The sequence below is a fragment of the Xenopus laevis genome, chromosome 9_10S, assembly GCF_017654675.1.
Source record: "Xenopus laevis strain J_2021 chromosome 9_10S, Xenopus_laevis_v10.1, whole genome shotgun sequence".
Classification (NCBI taxonomy): Eukaryota; Metazoa; Chordata; class Amphibia; order Anura; family Pipidae; genus Xenopus; species Xenopus laevis.
Window position 1 is genome coordinate 14,406,760 of NC_054388.1, and position 20,297 is coordinate 14,427,056.

Genomic DNA, 20,297 nt, shown 5'->3' on the forward strand with positions numbered 1-20,297 from the left:
CCCCCCATCTTTCCCCCAACCACTGTCACAGTGTAACCCCCATATCATATATGCACATAATGTAACTGTATAATATATAGGCACAGATATACCCCCATCTTTCCCCAACCACTGTCACAGTGTAACCCCCATATCATATATGCACATAATGTAACTGTATAATATATATGCACATAATGTAACTGTATAATATATAGGCACAGATATACCCCCATCTTTCCCCCAACCACTGTCACAGTGTAACCCCCATATCATATATGCACATAATGTAACTCTATAATATATAGACACAGATATACCCCCATCTTTCCTCCAACCACTGTCACAGTGTAACCCCCATATCATATATGCACATAATGTAACTGTATAATATATAGGCACAGATATACCCCCATCTTTCCCCCAACCACTGTCACAGTGTAACCCCCATATCATATATGCACATAATGTAACTCTATAATATATAGACACAGATATACCCCCATCTTTCCTCCAACCTCTGTCACAGTGTAACCCCCATATCATATATGCACATAATGTAACTGTATAATATATAGGCACAGATATACCCCCATCTTTCCTCCAACCACTGTCACAGTGTAACCCCCATATCATATATGCACATAATGTAACTGTATAATATATAGGCACAGATATACCCCCATCTTTCCTCCACCAACTGTCACAGTGTAACCCCCATATCATATATGCACATGCTTGGGATCTGAAGTTTTCTGGATAATTTGGATCTTCATACCTTAAATGTATTAAAAAATCTATTAAACACTAATTAAACCCAATAGGCTGGTTTTGCTTCCAATAAGGATTAATTATATCTTAATTGGGATCAAGTAGAAGCTACTGTTTTAGGGCTCTTACACATGAGCGTTTTTACCTGCGCTCCCCTGCGTTCCGTTTTTCGGCGTTCAGCCGCAGGGGAGCGCAGGAATAGACGCATTTCACTATTTCAAATGGGGCTGTACTCACACAGGCGCCGAACGCAGGTTGAGACGCAACATGCTGCATTTTTCCTGCTTTCGGCGCCTACACGCGTCTGTGTGAGTACAGCCCCATTTGAAATAATGAAATGCGTCTATTCCTGCGCTCCCCTGAACGCCGAAAAACGGAACGCAGGGGAGCGCAGGTTAAAACGCTCATGTGTAAGAGCCCTTATTGTTACAGAGAAAAAGGAAATTGTTTTAAAAATTTTGGATTATTTGGATAAAATGGAGTCTATAGGCGACGGCCTTTCCGTAATTCGGGGGTTTCTGCATAACGGATCCCATATCTGTATGCAAATAATGTAACTGCATTGCATTGTTCCAGACTGTCAGGGCACAACTTTCCTTAAGATGCTCCCAATGTATAATAATTCCCTTACAACCTGCTAGAAGGGGCCGTGTAATAGTAGGGTGGAGTGTGGCATCATGGCTGGTAATGGAATGCATGAGGCACTTGTTATACACAGTCTATATATTAAGTACAGTTTTCTTCCAATACACAGTTTTGATGATTACATCCATTCCTACCAGATTGAAACTGTTTGCAGTTCTTCCTGAGAGCTCTGATGTCCATGGCCAGACGATGAGTTTATCTGCACTGGAGCAAAATCAGAATTAATTGGTTAAAGCCCCTGCACCCTGAATTATATTCACAAAGGGAACAAAAAAAAAAATAACATTGCAACTAATTACAGCGCGCCAGCCTTCCATTCAACTATAATTCTACACTCAATTAGTATTCGAGCCTAATTGTACAAGTAATGAACGTATAAATTTAATTCATAGTTTATTTCTACCACTAAATGACTTGTTGAAATTGCTTTTCCCCAGAAAGGAAACGAAAAAATCGTGTGTGGCATACACACCGGACCTCGCTCCCATTATCCCAATGACTTCAGCAATATGGAGTTCAAGTGGTTGCTAATTGGAAGACAATTAGAACAGTTTGTGGCGTTCAATGCATTGCAGGGATTAGCCACCCCTGAGAGCACACTATCAGTTAACTTACTGATTGGATGTTGATTAGGGCTGGGACCTAGGTGTCAGGTTTGGTTATTGATCACAGCAGAATTGATTCTTTTTTGTTTTTCTTATAATCAAGTCTCTGACTGAATATATAGAGACAGAACCATTTGCCTAGGGACTGGTAATATGAGACAGATGCCTTATACAGTATATAGGGATTTTTATTATATGCACTTACACTTAATTCAAAACATAACATAATATCAGAAAATCAAGAATACAACAAACCCACCCATATAGGGACAGAGATAAGGGGAAATAGTTGGAAGGGTTACAGCCTGCTCTGCTCTCGTTTCCCTACAGAAATAGGAATAGATTGACCTGTTGTCTTGATCTTTCCATAATTTAGATCTATATACATTAAGTCTACTTAAGGTATAGACTTAATGTAACATTAAATAAACACAATAGGTTGGGTTTCCTTCAAATAAGGATTAATTATATCTTAGTTAGGATCAAGCACAAGCTACTGTTTTATTATTACAGCAAAAAAGTAAATAGTTTTAAAAAAAATGTGGATTATTTGGATAAAATGGAGTCTATGGTAGACAGCCTTTGGAGCCTTTGGAGCTGTCTGGATAATGGATTTCTGGATAGCGGATCCCATACCTGTACTCTCTTTTTTCACCATGTGCTTGTGTTTATCATTAAGGACGTAATTTATCAAAATCTTACATTTTCTCACTATTTTATAAAAACACTGATCAAATGATCACAGACATTCCCCCCTCCTTTTTCATCAATACATGTTCACTAAAGTTAATTGTGTATTTAAAAGACGTGATAAAATTGTGAAAAAATCCATATCCACGATTTTTTCAGATTTGTCTCCGAAACCTGCAACTTTTTATGCTTTGACGCCCAAAACTACTAAATCTTTGGATTAATTAACGAAACCCGCAACTTTTTCTGATTTGACGCCTGAAACCACTAAATCTTTGGATTATTTAACGAAACCCAGAGCAGATCAGGATATCTTCAAAATGTCAACGGGACATCTGCCATTGACTTCTACATGAACTTGGCAGGTCTGAGATGGAGTACTTTATTTTATTCGGACTTTTAACTCAATCAGGGTTTTAATCAATCTCGAAAAATTTTAGTTTGTTTGCCCTTTTAAAAGTCCAGCCAGAAAAAAAAAAAAATTGTCGTTCGTCGAAAAAAAATATTTGCGTGGAAGATGTTTTTGCCATTTCACGAATTTTTTAGCAAAGCTTGCTCATCACTATCCATTATCCCGCACTGTATATTCTGGCAAATGGTGCACGGGATAAGGGTTATCCCTTATCTAGACCCCCTAAAAATCATCTAGACCCCCTAAAAATCTCTGCACTGTGCACACATTTGCCACAATTCATTTCAATAAGTGGGATTCCATGCCTTGGATATCCAATATGTTGGCTTCAATGCCTTGGATATCAAATATGTTGGCTTCAAAGCCTTGGATATCAAATATTTTGGCTTCAATACCTTGGATATCCAATATGATGGCTTCAATGCCTAGTATCTCCAATATGCTGACCTCAACGCCTTGGATATCCAATATGTTGGCTTCAATGCCTTGGATATCCAATATGTTGGCTTCAATACCTTGGATATCCAATATGATGGCTTCAATGCCTAGTATATCCAATATGCTGACCTCAATGCCTTGGATATCCAATATGTTGGCTTCAATGCCTTGGATATCCAATATGTTGGCTTCAATACCTTGGATATCCAATATGATGGCTTCAATGCCTAGTATATCCAATATGCTGACCTCAACGCCTTGGATATCCAATATGTTGGCTTCAATGCCTTGGATTTCCAATATGTTGGCTTCAATGCCTTGGATATCCAATATGTTGGCTTCAATGCTTTGGATATCCAATATGTTGGCTTCAATGCCTTGGCTATCCAATATGTTGGCTTCAATGGCTAGAAGTTATCCTGAGGCAGGATTGGGTTGTTGGGGCATGGATAGCAGGAGCTATCTAATATTTTGGCTACAATTGTTAGAGAATGAGACCTATAGTACCTGTGAGATGGGATTGGGATGTTAGAGAACAGATGGCAGAACATACTGTATAATAATCAAGGCTGAGTTAACAAATACTTTGGCTGTTATTGCATGAGGAAAACCCCTATATTGACCATGAAACAGGATCTATCTATAATCATCCCCCACTGTGAAATTGGGCAGAATCTCAACACCTCATGCTTAGAGTCCTGTATAAAAATGATGAGCTAGTATGGATAATGGACTATTGTAGATCTCTGTAATTATTTAAAATGAGGTTTTGCATCCTTTTGGCATGAAATATAGTGAGGAAATCTTAGTTATCAGCGATCTTGACTACAATAACCAGAAAAAGAGCATGGGGCATGGATAGCAGCAGATATATTATTGAGGAAGCTTTAGCTATCCAATATTTTGGTTTCACAGTGGCTGTTAGGATTGCTGAGGCACAGTTGGCAGGGGTGGAAGGTCAGCTTCCATAACTAATAGAAAAGGTAGGCTTATCAGAAGAATCAGTAAAGAAGACACCGAAAGAGAAAAAACACTGTAGTTAGTCTTAGGCACAATATATTTGTACAATTCCATCATTATGGAAAATGACAGATCATTTCTTTGTGCTTTTGCGGCACATATAGAGATATCTTGTTATGAAAATTCACAAAGAAGGATTGATTTAAATGAGTACTTTTGATGCTTCACACTGAGAGACTCATACTCATCATGTTATAAAGGTTTTTAGAAGGAATTTCAATCCCCTGAATTAGATAATTGTCATTTCTGAGTCCTACGGAGTAGGACATTTTAGTAGCTCCCACGGGAAACGCTCTTGCAACACCCTCCACATAAAGTGAAATGTTCTGGAAATCTGTAGCGTATCATGGAAATTTCTTGTTGAGAATGCTACTGAGATCAAAGTATTGCTTGTTATTTTCAATGTGAAACTGTCGACATGTCTGGTTTAGTCGTGGGCACTCTCTGCTAAGTCCAGCACTGTCTTTATGCCACTCAATAGATTGCCACTGGGAGCTGTTATAGTGAATACAAGTCTGCACACTTCAGTTTTGCCATATGTATATTTAATTTCCCCAGCTAATTGCCTTCCTTAAACCTCTGCTTTATTGACAAATTCTGTCTCCCCACATAGCGGAGACGCGAGGAATCAAAATATGTTGTGCCTGTGAGAAGCTCTGATTCTGCCATTGCCTGAGCTCAGTCTCTATATTATTTATCTTAGGCTTCAAATATACATGACTACATTCTTGCCTAAAAGTGTTTCCTGAATCTCAGAATTTCTTGATAAAGAGGAGGAAGAGTTGAGATGCAGAGGGTGAGAGAGCAGATCCAAAAAAAGCAGCCAAGGGCATTTAGTGAATGGTGCTGCTCGGTGGATAAGGTCAGTTTATTGCAGGAGTCTCTGAAATAACCTTTATAAGGGAAACCAGCAGTTGATCACCTCCCTGGAGTAGAGTAGAAAATGTTACAAGTATGAAACGCTCCGTCACCTAGGTTGCTTACAGCTATCAGAAGTTGAACTAGTATATATCACTAAGGGGCCGATTCACTAACTTCGAGTGAAGGATTCGATGGTAAAAAACTTTGAATTTCGAAGGTTTTTTTGGGCTACTTCGACCATCGAATGGGCTACTTTGACCTTTGACTACGACTACGACTTAGAATTGAAGGATTCTTAGTAAAAATCGTTCAACTATTCGACCATTCGATAGTCGAAGTACTGTCTCTTTAAAAAAAACTTCGGCCCCCTAGTTCGCCATCTAAAAGCTACCGAACTCAATGTTAGCCTATGGGGAAGGTCCCCATAGGCTTGGCTTACTTTTTTTGGTCGAAGGATATTCCTTCGATCGTTGGATTAAAATCCTTTGAATCGTTCGATTCGAAGGATTTTATCGTTCGATCAAAGGAATAATCCTTTGATTGTTCGATCGCACTATCTGCACTAAATCCTTCGACTTCGATATTCTAAGTCGAAGGATTTTAATTCCTAGTCGAATATCGAGGGTTAATTAACCCTCGATATTTGACCCTTAGTGAATCGGCCCCTAAGTGTAAAATATCTATAATAGTATTTAATGCGGTAAAAAGATTTACCTATTAAGCGCACACTGCAGAGGTAAATGGCAGGGCAGAGAAGTCTTCTTTCTGTCTTTCTCCCTCTCCCCATCTTGGTTTGTAGATGCAAATAATGATCTTGTAAAGAAGCGAGAGGACCAGCACCCAGACAGGATTTTCAATAGGTACCTACCCAGCAAACCCCCCCTCCCCTTTGTTGCACTCTAGGCAGGTGCCTCTTCTGCCTACCTCTAGTTCCAGCCCTGCAACTTTTTTTATTTAAATTAAAAATATATAGTAAAAAATCAGTGCAGAGGTAGCCCTGAAATCATACAGGATCCTGGGTGGGGGAATATGTATGCATGCATGTCAGAAGTGAAAAGCCTCTTTATTTCCCCCCAATATCCTCTCCAAAACTACACAACTTCAAATCAATTTTATACGTTTCCTTGTTTCACTTAATGTGTTTATGGGTTAGCGCCATATTGTTAATATAAGAAAAAAAACCTAGCTCCTGCAGCCGTTTAATATGACCTCCATTGAAAAGAGTATTTTTGCTAAAACCTCATTAAGGAGTCAGAGCAAGACTTCTGAGCCTCATTCCGCTTGATAATTAACAGTTTGCACAGAAGACCTCAGAGGGCTCTTGTAAAATGAATTTTCCTCATTAGTTGCTAGTTTCCATGAGCTTTTCTCTGCCTGGAATTCATTTGTATCAGTCATTCCAACAGACAAGAAGGAACTCCGGTCATTACTGGTCATGTTGCTGAAATCTCTTGTAGGTCCAAGCAAGCAGAAATAGCATAGCACACTGCTAGCCAAACTGAATTTGTTGCTATGGGATATAGGGGACTATAAGAAATACATTTTCCATCATTAGTTCTTAAGGATGATGCAAAGGGACAGTCTGTTACAACTTACATGAGTCATCTGTGAAGGCCTGAATTAAGATTCCTTTATACAGTTTCTAATAGCCAGAACTGTCCTCTTCAGGACATGGAATTTTAATGTTACATCAAATGCATAAAGATAAATAAAGAATTATAAGACAACCCTGGTTCAGCCTTGTATTTCTAGCCAGCTATATTGGCTTGCAAATACAGATGTGTTCAACATAATAGCTGTCCAATATCACCAACCTGTAGTTATAGCCAAAGTTATCCATATCCCACTTAGATATATCTGCAGCAAATCTCTAGGTATCATTAGAATGAGATATCCAGCTGTAGCCAGAGTTTATTATCTCAGTCTATCCCAGATAGTTTATCTGCACACTTTCACTAGACTGTATTCCTTGGGTATAATTGCAGCTGTAGTCTGAGTTATCGTATTGTTGTTTTAAAATATCCCACATAGTTATATCTGCAGTCATCCTACCCCATCCTACGCAAGTATGTCACTTAAATTACTCCAGGAAAGTCAACTTGGCCTTAGTTGTGATAAGACATAAAATATATTCAGCCGTGGCTAGAGTTACCTCAATGTGTTATCTCAGTCTTACCAACATGGTTATTTCTGCACAGATACTGTAGACTTGTACCTTAGGTTTCAATACAATGAGCCAGAGTTACCCCCTTAGGTGTTATCTCAGTCTAATGCACATAGTTATATCTGAAGCCATTCTCCAGATTATATTCCTCATTATTTTAAAGGAGAAGGAAATAAGTAAACTTAAGTAAAACTTAAGTAAACTATCAGAAAGGTCTAAATAAATACACCATTAAGCCTTCAAAGTAATGTTGCTCTGAGTCCTCTGTGAAAAAAGACACAGCATTTCTTTCCTTCTATTGTGTACTCATGGGCTTCTGTATCAGACTTCCTGTTTTCAGCTTAAACCTCCAGGGCTAGGGCTTGAGCATGCTCAGTTTTCTCCTCTCTCTCTCTCCCTCCCTTTCCCCACTCCCTCCTCCCCTCCCTGCTGTAATCTGAGCCCAGAGCTATGAGTGAACAGGGAGAGACTCAGGCAGGAAGTTATGTCACCTCAAGCTAATATGGCAGCTGCTATCCTAAACAAACAGAGAGAGATTCTAGAGCTGTTTACTCACGGTATGGTAAAGCATTCTGCAGAATAAATATAGTGTTATAGCTATTGTGGCTAATCTATTGGCAATAAACTGCTTCGGTAGCTTTCCTTCTCCTTTAAAGGGGTGGTTCCCTTTTCAGCTAACTTTTAGTATGTTATAAAAATGTCCTATTCCTAGCAACTTTGCAATTGGTTCTCGTTATTTATTTCTTATAGTTTTTTTTTTAAATGTTTTGCCTTTCTCTTCTGCCTCTTTCCAACTTCCAAATGGGGGTCACTGACCCTGCAGCCAACCCAGCAAAGTTACAATTTTAATTTTTATTATTTATCTTTCTAATCATGTCCTTTCCTATTCATTTTCCAGTCTCTAAGTCAAACCACTTCCTGGTTGCTAGAGTAAATAAGACCCTAGCACCTAGCTAGCTGCTGAAATACAAAACTGAACAAAAAATAGCTTAAAAGCTACAAAAAATAAAACATGAAGACCAAATACAAAATGTCTCAGAATGTCAATGTCTACATTATACTAAAAGTTAATTTAAAGATATACAGACCATAGCCAGAGTTATACCGTGTGATAACCCTGCTGAATAGCGCAGGATAAGATGAATTTCCTAAGGGATAATGGGGAAATTATCTGTAGAATAAATAAAAGAAAATTGTGTGGGGGGGTGGGATAAAAAAAAGAATTGTAAGCAAATCACAATATTAGAGTTTCTCATTTTAAACCTAATAAAAGAAGGTACCACATTAAAAGGAGAAGTTAAAATAAAATTATGAAATGTCTCTTGCCTCTTCCACAGAACTCAGAAGTGAAAAGGGGTTAGCAAGTAGAGAGACAAATGGGGAGAAATATTTGAGAAATAATGAAGAGGAGGGCAAGGCCAAACAGTTGAATAGAAACACAAAAAGGAATAAGTTGAGAGACAGAAAAAAATTAAAAGAAAGGCGTCAATAAACAAAAGTAAAGGAGATAAAAAATAGATACTGTAGAAAAGGGTAGAGTAAGACCAAACAGTTGGGTCTAATAGAAAAGGGGTCAGTGACCCCATTTAAAAGAAGGAAAGCAAATAATTTGAAAAATGTAATAAAAAATAATCAAGACCAACTGCAAAGTTGCTAGGAATAGGACATACTAAGATAAAGGTAAAGGAGAACCACCCCTTTAATACAGCAGTTGGGACAGATATTCACCGCCGTGTAAAGATGAAGACAATTTAGTTGCAGATGTCCTATGTAACAAACTGTTAGCCCCCCTCCCACCATTAAATCTTGGATAGCACAGAGGACTAAAGAGCCCCATAGGAATTCACTTACTACCGCTCATCCCCCCCCATTTGGCAATATCAAATTTCCCCTTTCTCTGTTTGTTTTACCGATACATTTCTTTTGTTATAAATTCTATTATTTGTGTATTTCTAGAAAAGCAAAAAACTCACAATGTAACCGATGTTCCTCTGGGGCGGTATATGCTACATCACTTCCTTTCCCCAGTATTTCATTTCCTGTACTGCCCCTGCTGTTCTAAACTTGTTCAAAATTACCATTTTTTAGATTTTCTTTAGGTTTAGATGGGAAGATTAAAATTGACATTTTCCATCACCTCTAGTTAGTTGATACAATGATTTATTTTTCTTATAATTCCTAGAGAAGATGATGGTATAGAAGAAGACAGATCACAAGATGATATTAAATATATATATCCCATTCCACCAAACATATTCTCAGCAATCTGTTGTACATAGAATTTACAGAAACGGTAATTAATCCTAGTTGTATTCTCTGGGGAACTTATAGCGAAATGTCAACAAGTTCTGAGCATGGCATTAAGAATGAGGCAGCGGTGCGCCAATTAATTTAAATTTTTCTGAAGTGTAATTATGTTCTGCGAGTGTCATGTAATCACTTATACCGCAGTGACTCGCGCAATCAATTACACTCAAATGCACTTATCCTGCACCCAAACTGATTTCTAAGGTCATCTGTTTAGTTTATTTGTGCTATCATTATTAATTTAATGGGGAAAATAAGAGGGTTCTGAAGAATTTCCTCATGCAGATTATGAAGTGTTTTATGGTGGTCCACACTTTGGTCAGAGCTCCTGTTTCCTCATAATAAGAGATACTACCATTGTTGGGCATATTGACACCATTCATAAAGACACTTGTGCCTAAACATGCTCCCTGTGCATATTTACTCCAAATACAATCACACCCTGCAAGAAAATCCTGACAGATCACGTGCAAGTGCACCTATTGCACCAGGTTAATCTGTGAGCTACTGCCTCCCTGGAGGTAGTGGTAATTCTAAAGTTCAAATGAGAGCTGCTTTTTTTAGGCACAGCATACTTGTACCTATAGGCACAGACATTATTTTGGCACAGACATCATTTTGGCACAGACTGCAAGAAAAGATGCAATCCTGGCTCATCATATTTGCCTCTGATTCGCCAAAATGCAAATGCACCTGTTTTTATGCATTAGTCGCTATTAAGCATTAAGTCTTACTTCAACTTTCATTAAATTTTTACCATATCTAGGAGAGCAAAACCCTATTCTAGAGTCGCAGAACCAATTTTTGAAACCTGCACCTGACCCGAACCTGCAATCCATACCCACACCGGCATATTTACCCTCTTGGAAATGTAGATGAGACTCGCTACCTGCATCTATGCTGGCACCCCTCATCCCGCAAGGTACCCTCTTTTTTTGCCCTACTGGTCTTCAGGTTGAGCCATCTCCCATACCAATACACCAGGCCCCACTGCTTAAGAAAAATATCAGGATGCCATTCTAGATGATACTTGGGAGATAGACAGCAGAGTAAATGACTCTCGCAACTAGACCTGACTTCCAAGGGATGCTACATGTTGTAAATGAACAGCAATTTAGATGGCCCCATGCTTTCTCTAGAACAATACCAGATGGTCTATTGTAACTCATCCCAGTAGCTCGAGTAATTATATGAGCGAGGGATTAAACATTGAGTCTATTTTTTAACCACCATTACTATATTTCTCTGTATGTATAACTGGTAATTCCTTAACTAATGTGATTATTATAATAATAAAGTAAAGGCAGATAGATACCTATGCTGCCCTTGTATGTACATATTTTTCAATGATAAACTTATTCACTGTAGGCCAAGAGTTCAAGGCCTTCAAGAACAAATCTTTTCTATTCTGTTATGTTGATGTTTGTCAGTGAGCTATAGGATAAAATGGACTTTTTCATGCTTTTAGTGGGACATGTAGAATAGTGGGTTAGTTATTTTCATTCTTTTAAAGCAGGGCAAAGAAGGTTTACTGTATGTCCAAACTGATCCTTTACTAGACCTTGTGTGGCACATGGCCAATAATATGCAACACAACAAATGTAGTATCAAGGAGTTCTTTACAGAACAATTGACCACATTTAGTCATTCATGTGTCCCTTGTAGGCCTCAAATATGTTTTATTAGAATCCCACAAGGCATACATGTATCAAGACTTTTTTTTTTTAAATAAAACAACGGACCCCATTTAGAAGCTCCCAGTCATTGATTTACCTACTTGTAGGCATCTTACTTCCCCTTCTGGAATTCCACAATACATACAAGTATCAAGTAAATCTTCATGGAAAAGCATACCCTATTTAGAAGTTCCCAGTCATTAATACTATGGCATTGTTTCTTCTTGGAACACAAGGTCTTGACAAAGGACATTAGAAAACATTTACTCTCGCCTCCTACAAATGAGGACATGTCAAGGTAATAACTACCATCTGGTAATGGAGGCCAGTGTGTAATCACAGTTTCACAGCACCCTGTCATTAGCGATTAAGGGGAACGAGAGAACAATATATCTAATCAGAATATTAACCATTGTAGCTGGACACAAATAAAGCATTTAAAGAATGGTGCCACATGGATTTGCCTCTAGTACAAATTGACTTGTATTCAATTGTAGAGAATCAACATTGGCTGGATATTGAACCTATTGTATATACAATATGTCTGGTCTTATCTGAATGCACAAACTGGAGTCTCTTGGGGTAACAGAGGGCTCTGTTCACTAATTGGAGGTTAATATGCATTTATACATGATGTCTGTCACTCATAGCCTGAAGCAAATTCTTACTGATTTATCATACTGTGGCTCACAGAACCCATTATATTAGAAATGCAATATATATGATCTATGTGTTTTGTTTTACTTGATGGGATATCATTTATATGATTAGAAATAAATAAATTATAGTACTTCAAGGGTTTACATTGGTCTTGTCAGTACTACTATCAAAGACTTCCAGTGGAGAATATTCTTCTGTTTTGAGATGATGGGCTGGAAACAGTAGTGTATCTACAGTGCGATGGGCTCTCTTGCAAATAAATCTTTGGAGGTCCCGGTGCACTGCAATTCCCAACTCGCCTGCCAGTCTGCACCGATTGCTACCCACAACCCAATCGAACAGCACCAGAGCAGCCTGTACCCCCTTCCCTGGGCCGAATGTAAGAGAGCAGCTGGGGGGGTTACAAGTAACTGTTGAGCAAGCAGAATCCATGGTCCATGCCCTGCTTTTCCCTGGGCCTCTCCATGACTGTGGGGTCTGCTTCCTCTATAGCTACACCACTGGCTGCAAATTAGGGATGCACCAAATCTAGGATTCGGTTCGGGATTCGGCCAGGATTCGGCCTTTTTCAACAGGATTCGGATTCGGCTGAATCCTTGTGCCTGGCCAAACCAATCCGAATCCTAATTTGCGTATGTAAATTAGGGGGTGGTAGGAAAATCATGTGATTCATCACAAAAGAAGAATTTTTTTCCACTTTTTCCTTTCCTGCCCCTAATTTGCATATGCAAATAAGGATTCGGTTTCGGTTCGGCTGAATCTTTCACCCTGGATTCGTGGTGCATCCCTACTGCAAATAAGTTAATTTAGGTCATTCACAAAGCAGCATGAATCTATATACCTGAAGATATTCTTGGTTCATCAACTTCAGTTTCTGAGAAACTCAACTATAGTTCAAACCAAGTTATGGTCTCAAGGAGTTGGCTATAGGTTTCCCCAAGCTCCAGTTCCAGTCTTGACTAAGCTTCCATTGCTTCTCAGGTTGTCACACCACAGCTTTCCCTATTAACTTAGCCTAGTGGTTTCCTGGACTGTCTTTGATACAAGTACCACTTTGAGGATCAATATAGACCCCCTTAACAAATAACAATGTATTAATAAGGGAAACTAATGCATTGCTATTTCAATGCTGGATTTATATAATTTTTTTTGTGGGAAAAGCTTTTCAGTGGGTGCTTTTCCCTGATTTGACACCCTTTTTCCCTGGAATTTACACCTAAATTCTGTCCGGGTTATCCAGAAAAATGTTTCCGTAATTTGCATCCCCTTGCTTTAAGTCTACTAAAAAGTCAGCTAAACAATAAATCAACCCATCAGGATATTTTTGCCACCAATAAGGATTATTTATATCTAAGTTAGGATCAAATACAATCTACAATCTACTGTTTTATTATTACTGAGAAAAAGTAAGTAATTAAGAAAAATGTGAATTATTTCATCAAAATTAAGTCTATGGGATAATGGGTTTCCGGATAATAATAGATCCCACACCTGTAATGTTGTTTCATAGAGAAGCCGTAGCTGTTTTGAAGCTCAACCTGTCTAAGTTCCCATTTGACAAACTATTTTTATTTATTTCTTTTTCCTGTCATTTGGTGAACATTGACTTGTTTTTCTTTCCTTTCTCCTGATTGGTATTTATTTCAGCAGTTTTGCTGAACACGGGTTATTTAACATATTTACTACAGAGCAAATAATGTTGCGGTTCTTGGCCGCCAAATGTCACCTAGTCATCTCCCACCACTTCAATAGAGCACCTGTTCTAAGGACAGATTCCCTATCCTTGACTTTCATTTTCTTCCCTACAAACACAGAATCATTGTTACAGCAAAAAACACACTCGTATGGAGTGACTTATATGAATGATGATTCTCATCTCTCCTCCTTCTTCTTGTCCCTTCTATAGTTCTCATCTCCTAACACCCTTTCACTTCTCCTTCTATCATTTCCTCTCCTTTCCTATCTGCATGACCATTCCATGCGTCTACTCAATTTGTCTATCAACTCGTTCATCCCTTTCCCTTTTTTCTTCTGTCTCTCATCCCCTTTCCATTACCTATGTCTTTCCCCAACTGTGTGGCCTTACTCTCCCTTTTCTCTCCCCTTCTATACTTCTTAAATCCTCCCCGCTTCTCTACTCCTTAATCCCCTTCTCTGCTCTCCTGTCTCTAATGAGATGGAGCAACAGAATTGTAGATTACTGCTGGTAATTTGTGTACTGGAACCTTATTATAGAACAAGACTCTAAAACAATGTTCTTCAGAATAACTGAGTTGTTTATTAGTCACACAAAATGAGTCTGGTGGAATCTGTCCCAATATCACTCAGGCTAATGCTTTAGTAAGTGGTACAAAGGGCTTCAAATAACATACCGATCACTTGAATTCAGCCCTACAGTTGAAAACTATATACTTAAGGTTAAATTGCTATACTTTAGCATCTTTGTTCTTTCAATCCATTGGACTGTTTTTATTTCCTTGGGAAATGTTAGGCTGACACACATACTATACTGTTTTTTACTGCAAATGTGTCAATGTTTCTATTTGATAGATAGGAAAAAAAGTTTAATAAAATATAAGTTACAAATAAAATAATATACGGATAGTCTGAGCCTTTTATAGATAGAACATAGTCACAACGCTTATGACACAAGGATGTAACAGCATTGCAATAAATACATTAGAGGTGAAAATATTCCCTTAAAAGGATTCTGTAGTTTTTATTTATAAATTACACTGTTTACACTGCAAATAATTCACTCAATATAAAAAATTATTCCTGAACCAGCAAGTGTATTTTTTTAAATTTGTAATATAGGTGTGTAGGTGCATGTGCTTTCAGAAAGAGACAGCACTTTAGGGTGGAACTGCTTTCTGGAAGGCTGTTGTTTCTCCTACTCAATGTAACTGAATGTGAGGCAGTGGGACCTGGATTTACTATTGAGTGCTGTTCTTTGATCTACCAGGCAGCTGTTATCTTGTGTTAGGGAGCTGCTATCTGGTTACCTTCCCATTGTTCTGTTGCTAAACTGGTGGGGGTGGGGGGGTGGGGGGGGGGTGATATCACTCCAACTTGCAGTACAGCAGTAAAGAGTGACTGACGTTTATAAGAGCACAAGACACATGACTGGGGGCAGCTGGGAAACTGACAATATGCCTAGCCCCATGTCAGATTTCAAAATTAAATACAAACAAATCTGTTTGCTCTTTTGAGAAACTGATATCAGTGCCGAATTCTGCTGGAGCAGCACTATTAATGCATTTTGAAAAAACATGTTTTCCCATGATAGTATCCCTTTTAACAAACATATAGAATATTTGTGACCGTTATTGGGGGTGGGTTATAGCCACACATTCTTCTAAATGTACAGCTTTCTGTGTTATATGGAGCTAAATATCAAGGAGATGAATCTTCTAGACACTGGCCAGTCTTGTCTCATTCTACTAGGTGGGCACAAGATAACCTTTTGGCCTTTCACATATCAGTCTTATTGTACTTTCAAATGTCACTGTTAACTTCATCCTCAACTTGTCTTGGGTTGTCTTTTTAGGGGAACAATCTGGGGCTACTTATTTCTTATTCACTACAGAAAATATTCCTTTATGCAGATCTTACCCTTCATCGGCTAGCTTCTCCATCATTACACATCTATTCTACACATTTGACCCACATGGATCTCCATGTCCCATCCTTTCACTCTGTAACATAGTTTACTCCATCTGTGAGTGGGTATATCCAAGAAATAACGAGGAAGGGAGAGATGGAGTCCAGTCAGTTTCGGTAAAGAAGAAGGGAAAGGAGCAGAGCAGGGTGGTGCTATGGCAAGTGAGGGGGTAATGTCAATAAGTGCTGCATAGGGACAGTGCAGGAAGGAGGGAGTGGAGCTGTTGAGGGACAGGAGTTTTATTACAGTAAACCTGCCAAGTTCAGACTCCTGTATTATTTACTCTGCGCGGCTGGCAAAGTATTGAGTTATACAGTAAGTAAGTAACTAACTAACGTGAAGGTCCCATGGAGACAGCAAAGCCTACAGAAGTATATAATCCTGATACATTGTATTGTATATCCCAGGCCTCCTAATGCCAAACACTCTCCTTGATATCAGCATTAAACCACAGGCATTTGCAGCAATAACTGACCACCATCAAACAGGAAGTGATGGTGCTGCAAACAGGAAGTGATGTCATTAAAAGTGGGCAGGGACAGAAACAGATTTTGTAAAACTTTAAAAGGAGTAAAATATAGACAATATTACATAAGATAAGAAATTCAGAGGAGACCCGCAACCCGACCCATGACCCGCGGGTATACCCGCACCTGAAAATCCTCCTCTCATTCCACAGGGTGCCCGCTTTTTTTGCAGGTACCCAACCCGCTGCAGGACTCTACTTCAGTCCCAACTACTGAGATATATATTCACAAAAAACCTGAAAAACAAGAGTATTTTAAAGTAATGAGGCTCCATGAAACATATCCTAATTAATCATTGTTTGTTTTATTTTTATTTTTTTTATGGTGAGCAAAACCTTTAAACATAATTTTTAACATAATTAAGTGAAAAAACTATTTATTTCTGCAAATGAAAAGTAAATAGGGTGTGATGTTCCCCCGGCTCTTCCCATAAGGCCCAGAATGTTATGTTTGTGCCACACAAAATTCTATACTATATGCACCAAACATTCATGTCATGATATATAGGCACAAATATAACCTTCAGCTTTCCCACACACCCAACCACTGTCACAGTGTAACCCCCATATCATATATGCACATAATGTAACTGTATAATATATAGGCACAGATATACCCCCATCTTTCCTCCAACCACTGTCACAGTGTAACCCCCATATCATATATGCACATAATGTAACTGTACAATATATAGGCACAGATATACCCCCATCTTTCCTCCAACCACTGTCACAGTGTAACCCCCATATCATATATGCACATAATGTAATTGTATAATATATAGGCACAGATATACCCCCCATCTTTCCTCCAACCACTGTCACAGTGTAACCCCCATATCATATATGCACATAATGTAACTGTATAATATATAGGCACAGATATACCCCCATCTTTCCTCCAATCACTGTCACAATGTAACCCCCATATCATATATGCACATAATGTAATTGTATAATATATAGGCACAGATATACCCCCATCTTTCCTCCAACCACTGTCACAGTGTAATCCCCATATCATATATGCACATAATGTAACTGTATAATATATAGGCACAGATATACCCCCATCTTTCCTCCAACCAGTGTCACACTGTAACCCCCATATCACATATGCACATAATGTAACTGTATAATATATAGGCACAGATATACCCCCATCTTTCCCCCAACCACTTTCACAGTGTAACCCCCATATCATATATGCACATAATGTAACTGTATAATATATAGGCACAGATATACCCCCATCTTTCCTCCAACCACTGTCACAGTGTAACCCCCATATCATATATGCACATAATGTAACTGTACAATATATAGGCACAGATATACCCCCATCTTTCCTCCAACCACTGTCACAGTGTAACCCCCATATCATATATGCACATAATGTAATTGTATAATATATAGGCACAGATATACCCCCCATCTTTCCTCCAACCACTGTCACAGTGTAACCCCCATATCATATATGCACATAATGTAACTGTATAATATATAGGCACAGATATACCCCCATCTTTCCTCCAATCACTGTCACAATGTAACCCCCATATCATATATGCACATAATGTAATTGTATAATATATAGGCACAGATATACCCCCATCTTTCCTCCAACCACTGTCACAGTGTAATCCCCATATCATATATGCACATAATGTAACTGTATAATATATAGGCACAGATATACCCCCATCTTTCCTCCAACCAGTGTCACACTGTAACCCCCATATCACATATGCACATAATGTAACTGTATAATATATAGGCACAGATATACCCCCATCTTTCCCCCAACCACTTTCACAGTGTAACCCCCATATCATATATGCACATAATGTAACTGTATAATATATAGGCACAGATATACCCCCATCTTTCCTCCAACCACTGTCACAGTGTAACCCCCATATCATATATGCACATAATGTAACTGTATAATATATAGGCACAGATATACCCCCATCTTCCCCCATCTTTCCTCCAACCAGTGTCACACTGTAACCCCCATATCACATATGCACATAATGTAACTGTATAATATATAGGCACAGATATACCCCCATCTTTCCCCCAACCACTGTCACAGTGTAACCCCCATATCATATATGCACATAATGTAACTGTATAATATATAGGCACAGATATACCCCCATCTTTCCCCCAACCACTGTCACAGTGTTACCCCCATATCATATATGCACATAATGTAACTGTATAATATATAGGCACAGATATACCCCCATCTTTCCTCCAACCACTGTCACAGTGTAACCCCCATATCATATATGCACATAATGTAATTGTATAATATATAGGCACAGATATACCCCCATCTTTCCCCCAACCACTGTCACAGTGTTACCCCCATATCATATATGCACATAATGTAACTGTATAATATATAGGCACAGATATACCCCCATCTTTCCTCCAACCACTGTCACAGTGTAACCCCCATATCATATATGCACATAATGTAATTGTATAATATATAGGCACAGATATACCCCCATCTTTCCTCCAAGCACTGTCACAGTGTAACCCCCATATCATATATGCACATAATTCAAATAGAATCAAGTTTGCTGGAAAACACTCCCCCAAGGGATGATTATATTGAATTGATTATTTATGGGTGAGCTGAAGCAAATATTTTGGAAACCAACAATGAAGTTGAAATACAATTACAAGCAACAAACTACTAGAAGCCAAAAATCAGCAATCCTTCATCTGTCTTTTTTAGAGGCTCATGGAGAAACATTGTGTTTCAGCACTTTGGACAGGGACTAAATAGCTTTGGTGTTATATGTAGAGAAATGATCAGTATTAAGGTGACCTCTGTAATTTGAATGACCAAAAAAAAAAGACCAAAGTCCATAAAATTTAGCCCCTACAACTGGATCTTTCTGTAATTTGGATCTTCATACCGTAACTCTACTAGAAAATCATGTAAACATAAAATAAACCCAATAGACTGGGTTTACGTCAAATAAGGATTAATTATATCTTAGTTGGGATCAAGTACAAGCTACTGTTTTATTATTACAGAGAAAAAGGAAACCATTTTTAAAAAATTTGGATTATTAAGATAAAATGACAGCCTTTTCGTACTTCAAAGCTTTCTAGATAGTGGGTTTCCAGATAATGGATGCCAGACCTGTAGCAATATCTATACTATAAGTGTAGGTTATAGTGATAGTATCACAATAACCTTGTTCAAGATATCATCCAAGCCACTCTTAAAGGCATTGATAAAATCTGCAATCACAATATCACCCGGCAGGGCATTTTAAAAGCTCACTGCCCTCACCATGAAGAAACACCTACGTTGCTTCAATAGAAAGTTCCCTTCCTCTAATCCAAAGGATCATGAAGAAAACTGGAGAGTCTTTAAATGTGAAAGAAAATGTAGTTTTTTATTGACACACTACATTTTTTGGACCAGAGGAGGACCTTTGGGGTCCGAAACATGTAGGGCCCATTTACTCGAGTGAAGGAATAGAATAAAAAAAACTTTGGATTTATGATTTCGAATGTTTTTTTTTGGCTACTTCGACCATCGAATTGGCTACTTCGACCTTCGACTACGACTTTGAATCGAACTAAAAATCGTTTGACTATTCGACCATTCGATAGTCAAAGTACTTTCTCTTTTAAAAAAACTTCGACCCCCTAGTTCCCCACCTAAAACCTACCGAAGTCAATGTTAGACTATGGGGAAGGTCCCCATAGGCTTTGGAACAATGTTTAGGTCGAAGAACGATTCGAAGGATATAATCGTTTGATCGAACGATTTTTCGTTCGATCAAACTATTTGCGGTAAATCCTTTGACTTCGATATTCGAAGTCAAAGGATTTCAATTCGGC

At 38.4% G+C, this 20,297-nt stretch overlaps 1 long non-coding RNA gene across 1 annotated transcript; it reads right to left on the bottom strand.

Moving 5' to 3' along the window:
• Positions 1-1,527: 1,527 nt before the first annotated feature.
• LOC121398748 lies at positions 1,528-16,650 on the bottom strand. The gene is made up of 3 exons (XR_005964495.1): positions 16,546-16,650; positions 15,844-15,947; positions 1,528-1,599 (listed from the first exon to the last, which is right to left on the bottom strand). It is a non-coding gene; the product is annotated as an uncharacterized LOC121398748 (long non-coding RNA).
• Between the last annotated feature and the right edge of the window lie 3,647 nt (positions 16,651-20,297).